We start from the raw sequence: 7,420 nt of genomic DNA on the forward strand, positions 1-7,420 counted from the left end.
TGCAGTATGATGAGTGGAGATGAGAGCTCTGTATCTGTGTCCTTATTGGTATATCCCGAAGTGAACCAACTACTATAAAATGTATATAACAAATTCCCACAGTTTTCTCAAGCTTTGACCAAGTAGCCTATTACAAATATATATATTAGAGTGCTTCTGTCTTCAAGTCCATTTGTTCAAGAACTCATCCTAAATGAGGAGAGCTAGGACCACCAAAGTTTGGTATGCTGCTTCCTCTTCTCCTAATTTAAAGAAAGAAGTCAGATATCAGTTATGCCAAGACAACCAGAAGCCCTGGGAAAAGGACGGTTGTCCATAACATGCAAAGGAAGGGGCTGTTGTTCAGAAGGACATGGGAGTGGGTGCTGGGGGCAGCAAGCCCATTGGAGAGAGCTATCCTGCAGAGTGTCCACTGGAGGCAGCCCGTCCATAAGGCCCTGCCCTGACTCCTCAGCCAGGCAATGCTGGGTAAGTCTGCTAGTAAATAAAAACCAACATCATTCACCATTATGCAGTGTCTTTCATGTAGACATCTCACATTCCCCAGAGGTGTGTACACACACACACACACACACACACACACACACACACACCCACCCCACCCACCCCCCCAGCAACCACAGTTTGGGAACTTCTGTTATAGGATGTTTGTATTTGAATTGCAGACCATGCCATATTAACAACCTGCAGTTGCAGCATTATCCATTGGGGTTTCAGTCCAAGAGGAAAGTAAAAGAACAGGAGGTGGCACAGGGCTACATTTTCAAAATGGCATTTCCAGCTTGAAGGAGACAAAGGTCATAATCTCACATCATTTATAAGATGTACAGCTAAATCACCACATTCTTATTTTGCATGCAAGTATTTTAATGGACATGTATTCTTGGGATCCAAGGGAGATGGGGATTGAGAGCAAAGAGGATTAAACCCCAATATAGCACTGGCATGTGATTAAGAATCCTTCTCTAGGTTTTACTACACGTTTTAATAAAAGGTTACTAGTTACAAATAGTTAGAGTTATCTGGTTAACCACACAACATCCACCTTGCAGGTCAGTGCTTGATTTTTAACAAAATAGGTGTTAGAGTTTAGCCATACCACAAATTAAGCAGTGTTCAAGGGATAAATGAAGCCCTGTCTAATTTGCAGCCAAGGCTGGCTACATCGAAGGAGAAAAAAAAAAAAACCCCATGTAGTTCCTTTGTGCCAGGTAGCCAATAGACAGGAAAGGGGTATGTAGAGAGCATGCAGTGCAGCGGAGCCTGGCTCTGCAGGAGCTCTATGCAAAAGGAAACAAGTGCCTGCATGAGATGACCAAGAGAGGACCAGAAACAGCTGATCCTGCCATTCCTCCTTAACAGGAGACCTCACTGGGAGAAGAAAGGCAAAACTACTTTAACTGTAAGAGCCTTTGCAGTGTTATTCTGCTGCTGCTGCTTTGACGACATGGAAAGAGAATTCTTTTGACCCCTACAGAGACAGGTCAGATACTGCCTGATAAATATACCTAGATAGATACATGGAGACCATAACTTAATGGAATTCCATAGCGCACATTCATAATACCTGACTTGTCTGTGAGGAGAGGAGAAGGAAGATGAGTATTAGAGAGGATGTGCACTACATAAACTCCTATTTATACATATAGCCTGAGGATCTCATGTTCAGCCTTTGTGTTGTCTCCACAAGAAGAAAAGAAAAGTGATTTGAATTTTTACATAATAGGGAAAAATTAATCCATTTTCTGCTCCAGAACAGCTGGAGATTTATTGCTTAACTCTCGAAAGTGATTTGTCTTTAGACAGACACCAAGCATAGGAAATTTAAAGACAAATTATTTTTTTCAGATTGTTTTAAGCATGTGAAAATATGGAGTTAGTTTGGAAATCATTTTGCTGATACTGACAGCTTTATGAAGGCTTCATGCTTAGAATAACTTTAATCATCAAACCCCTTGTGATCAATAAGGGGCAGCAGTCTGTGGAATTACAGACTTACATATTCAGATTCAGAATTACAGTACCTTTGGACATCTGGGCCTTGAACAGTTGTCAACAGTTGTCAATTAGCTGCAGTTTCTCTGCTCATTCAGCCTTCATTCAATATTAACAGGGGCAAGAAGGCAGGGAGGCAAGCAGCACTGAATTAACTGTTGGCTACAGGAGATGGGTAAAGCATCTTTTATATAAACTTGGATGGCAAGCACCTTGTGGCAGGAGTGAGCTGGTAAATATCCTTCAGGGCCCCCGGCCACAGAACACAGGGGACATTTGCATCAGATGTAAAGTTAAGTCACCAGGACTGTAAGTATGACCGTGTTTATTGGTAGAAGAGAGGAATGAAAACAATACTTTTTTTGCATTTCTACCCTCACCAAGGCCTGTTTTTTTTTGTTTTTTTTTTAAGATTGTAAACTCTATGGGGGCAGGGACAGTGTCGTCTTCTACTTTCATCCCATGCCTGGCACTTTGAAGGCAATAGTGTTCTAATTCATAAAAGTAATTCCTTTCTATTATAATATAAAGTGCTAATTTATGGAAGACTTAAGTCTTCTCCTTTAATGCCTTGCTGTCTTTACATTGAACGGGTAAGTTAACTTTACATCACAAAGATGATCACACTCAACGATAATGGGCAGCTAGAATGGACTGTCCAACACAATCCAGCAGCAGTAACGAACTAATGTCTAAATGTTACTGATACTTTCACAACTGAAAAATGCTTCCTTTCTATACATACTATGGACCAGTGTGGCACTGAATTTGTCTATGTCCTGTGGCTATTTGATTCTTTGAGTTGTGTTCATGATTGAAAATGAGTGTTCTTTAAAGCCAAAAAGTGGTAGAAGAAAAAACCAAAACAAAAAAAAACCCCAGCTGCTATCAGCAATGGTTGAACACTTTTCACCAAGTGATCACTTTGCATCTGACCTCACAGTCCTCATTCACAACAGCTCCATAAAAAAAGACAAGCCTGGGGCAAAGTAATGAATTTAAGCTACAACACTAAAAATACAGATTTCATGACATCATTCTGTAACCCAGGGGTTCCCAAACTTTGACACAGGGACCAGTAAATCCATTCACAAACTTTTGGAGGACCGGTAACATTCATTTGCATATTCATCAATCAAATGATGAATATTCAAATAAATTGTTTCTGGTCCTCCCAAAGCCCCCAGTGCCAGCTTTAACAAAGCTTTTAATACGGTTACCCACAATATTCTTGCCAGCAAGTTAAAGAATATGGATTGGATAAATGAAGTATAAGAGACAGCTGGTTAGACCAGGGTTTCCCAAACTTTTTACTTTAGTTGGAATCCTTCCCCCCCCCCCCCCAATACTGTTTTTTGAAGCCCCAAAATAAACACTTAAAAGAAACTGAGAAAATACCAGACATATAACATGTCTGGTATTTTATCACTAGGTATGTTTTATTATTACTAGATGTATCAGTTTGTAGTTTCGAACTGCCTGGCTGCTAAACGTGCTCAGGCTGCATGAGTGTGTCTACCAGCCAGCCAGTTCGCAACTACTCGAGGGGGTGGGGGCACAAGAGAATCTCCAGGCTGGAATCAGTCATGCGTTGGGGGGGGCAGCTCCCCGAGATCTACATATGGCTGTGTCAGTCCTGCTCCCCCCACTGCACCTCTGGCCAGCCCTACTTTCCCCAACCCCCTCCCAGGCAGCCAGTTCTCTCCCACTTCTCCTTCCAATCTCCCTTGGCCAGCCCCGCTGCCCGCATCCAACTCTGCTTCCAGCTGCCACTTCTCTCCCCCCCCCCAGCCCCATCTTCCCCAGCCAGCTCCCTACCCCCAACCTCATGCCCCCCGGCAGCCCTGCTTCACCAGCCCCCCCAATCTCTCCCGGCCAGCTCCGATGCCCCAGGCAAGCCCTACTTCTGGCAGCTGCTTCTCCCCTACTCCTCCTCTCAATCTACCGGCCAGCCCCTTGCCCCCCCTCCCCACCAGCTCTGCTTCCGCCGGCTGCCCCCCACCCCAAATCTCCAAAGCCCACCCTGGTTCTCCTGTCCAGTGCTGCTTCCGGTGGCCGGCTCTCCTCTCTTCCTCCCCTGCTCCCAACCTCCCCTAGCTATGCCTCTGCCTGGAGCCGGAACATAGGGCTGCAGGTTATGCCCAGGCCAGCCAAGGGCTTAGTGGACCTGGTGCCACATGGGCACTCCAGGAGCCCAAAACACCCCCATCAACCACGCTGAGACCCGGTATTTTTTTCCTGCAGCCCGGTACTGGGCCACGGCCCATAGTTTGGGAAATGCTGCTGTTACCAATTAGAGCTTTCTTTGTCCTGCGATTGCAAAATTTATCTACATCTTGAATGGTTTCCTTGTAACATATGTTAAACACCTTATCTACATTGGCAAGGTTTTGTGCAAATACTCTTTAACGCAAGAGTTTTTGCGTTAGAGTATTTGCGCAAAAGAGCGTCTACAGTGGCGTGTGCTTTTGCACAAGAGATGTACTTTTGCACAAAGGCATTCATGCCAGTGTAGACACTCCTCCACAAGAAAGCTCCGATGGCCATTTTAGCCATCGGGCTTTCTTGCGCAAGAAGTTCACATTGCCAGTCTACACTGGCATCTTGCGCAAGAGGGCTTTTTCCTGAGCAGGAGCGTCATAGTTCTTGCACAAGAATCACTGAAGTCTTACATTAGAACGTCAGTGTTCTTGCGCAAGAACTCGCGGCCAGTGCAGACAGATGGCAAGCTTTTGTGCAAAAGCAGTTGCTTTTGTGCAAAATCTTGCCAATGTAGACGTAGTCCAGAAGAGCTCTATGCAGCTCAAAATACTTTTCACCTACAGAAGTTGTCCAATTAAAAAAAAAAATAGTACTTCCTCATGCACCTTCTCTCTCCAATATCCTTGGACCAACACCACAGCAAACAAGCAAGAAAATAACCCAGAAACACAAAATACTTATTCAGGCTTCAGGGATATTATTAGGGGAGAAAAAGGAAGGCTCCAGAAGTACAAGTTCTGCTTAACTTTGGTTCTTGCATAGAGTAAGTGGAGGAGATGTTCATAAGCCCAATTTTCTTGAACTCCCTGGTTTAGCTTAAAAAAAGGAATAGTTTAGTAGCACCTTAAAGACTAACAAAACACATAGATGGTATCATGAGCTTTCATGGGCAAAACCCACTTCTTCAGATTCCCACGAAAGCTCATGATATCATCTATGTGTTTTGTTAGTCTTTACAGTGTTTTAAGTTTTTCCAGTTACAGACTAACTCGGCTACCACTCTGAATCTTTTGAGCATCCCTGATTTAAGTCAGGAGACCGGGATGTCTAGAGTATTACACTGGATTAAAGTAGTAGTTTTTTAGAAACAGCCAACCATGAGCATCCTTAGCAGAGTTACAGCCCCACTAAAATTTTTCCCCCATAGATTTCAACTGGATCAGCATAATTGAGTCATTCTAAGAGTTCAAGGTGAATTCAGTAGTCCTATATTCTAGACTTTAGGAGTAGAAGATTAAATGGAAGCTTTTAAAACATGGGGGCTTTTTGGAAGGGTGGGGGGGAGGAGGAAAGAGGGAATGACTTCAGGTTTCCAAGTGTAATATTGTAGATGAGTGGCTTACCTGTCACCACATCCGCATATTGCCAGGACATATTCTTCTCATCTGGCACCCATTAACTATAGGCATGTCAAGCTCTGTGGTCTGCCTTTGCTAGTGATTCAGCACTCTGGCTAGACCACATTCAGTCCCATCCCTTGCAGGGTAACACTGACTCAAACAATAGTCTAAAATCCTCATGATCAATTGTTGATACAAGTTCAGACTCAGTAGTTCTGAGACCAGGCATGGAAGGATTTGCACATATATTTCTCAGTGACTGGAATAAAATCCAGGCCTTTCCTCTTGTCTGGGTTCCAGCCCATAACTCCTGTAATGGGCAGGTAAGGGAAGCCCCTTCAGACTCTTACCACCTCCCAAAACCTCAGCCCAACTATCTGAAAGACTTTCTACACCCTCTTTTTCCAGCTGTGAACTTGTATTCTTCTCAGGGTTCACAACAATAAGGTGGACTTTTACTTCAGATAAGGGGCTCCACCTTAAGTTCCCCAATAAATCCCAAGTGAAAATATAGACAGACTACTTCTACCCTCCTCAAGCAAGAACATCAACCTCTCAATTTTCTCCTGTGCTCTGTTCCACAACAGAACACCTCCCAGAAGACCCATACACGCTTTTTAATCAAGCCTTACCGTACTCCAATGGCTTTTCTATAACTTTCCTGACCAGGTACTATCATTCCATGCAAGAGACTCAACCGCTCCCCCCTTATTGACTTTCTACTTCCTTCCCTGCAGTTCTTGCTTTGTAATACCCACCCAGTTCCTCTCCAGCTGGACCTTATTCCTAATTTTTGTCATGGCCCATAGTTGTCAGCAGTTACCCTAATTGAGCTTGGGTGAGAGGGCTTCCACTAGAAGGACTGTATACACAGCCAAACAGCTCTCCAATTCTGGAAAGAAATCTACAATGTAAAAGCTCAGTGTTATCCCCTGAGTTAGGTCTATTATCAGCCTTTTCTGGGGATATACCTGTTCAAAAAGATGAATTTTGGTAGGAAATCTGCTAGGCCTAACTTGTATTCTTCTTAATGACACCCCCCCACCCCCATGGGTAGAATTTGCACCTCTTTAAGAGTGGGTGGCACAAACCTACAGAGCCCTGAGATTTATATGAACCTTAGCACTCCCTCTGGGCTAGGCAGGCTCCCATTCAGGTGCTGCTGGCAGCTGCCTTTCAGTGCTATTTCACAGGGTTCATAGAGAAGAATCCTGATGATAATCATGAAGGGGTCAGATGCAGCTTACAAAGTGGGGTTTTGCCCATAAAAGCTTATGCCCAAATAAATGTGATAGTCTTTAAGGTGCCACAGGACTCCTTGTTGGTTTTGAGGTTTTTAGTTTCTCCCTCCCTCCTTGGTTTAATTGACCTCCACTCCCTCTATTATAAAGTTCATCTGTTTGATACAAACACATCCCCAGTGCAAAACACATTTAGGGCCTCCCAAGTTGGGGCAGAGTAGGAGTAGCTCAACTTCAATTAATGGAATTACACTGGTACCTATCAAAAGACAATCTAGCTCATCACATAACTCACATTGAGCAATCTTACAAAGAACCAGGTTCCCTGGTGGGAGTTTTAATAATGTCGTTATTTTTTGCTCTCTGGAACTATTACTGAGTAAAGTTATATATAATTAAAAAGTTAAAATGCAAACAAACTATCATTCTGAGTTGTCCTTTCAATTCCTTTGCACTTGATTTGGAAGTGTTGAATGATAATTAATGCAGGAGTTACCTTCAGTAGATGATTTTTTTTTTTGGTAATAAGTTGATGCTCTTACTTTGCTAGCACTAATAATTCATGATCACAGCTCTCCCCTC

General features: G+C 43.5%; 1 long non-coding RNA gene across 2 annotated transcripts in view; it reads right to left on the reverse strand.

Moving 5' to 3' along the window:
• LOC142826726 (uncharacterized) overlaps window positions 1-6,316 on the reverse strand; it is a 135,911-nt gene extending 129,595 nt beyond the window's left edge. For both annotated transcript variants that reach the window (XR_012900939.1, XR_012900938.1), the window contains exon 1: window positions 6,230-6,316. This is a non-coding gene — a long non-coding RNA (uncharacterized LOC142826726). The remainder of the gene's footprint in view (window positions 1-6,229) is intronic.
• Window positions 6,317-7,420: the final 1,104 nt, after the last annotated feature.

This window comes from Pelodiscus sinensis, chromosome 2 (assembly GCF_049634645.1).
Source record: "Pelodiscus sinensis isolate JC-2024 chromosome 2, ASM4963464v1, whole genome shotgun sequence".
Lineage (NCBI taxonomy): Eukaryota > Metazoa > Chordata > Testudines > Trionychidae > Pelodiscus > Pelodiscus sinensis.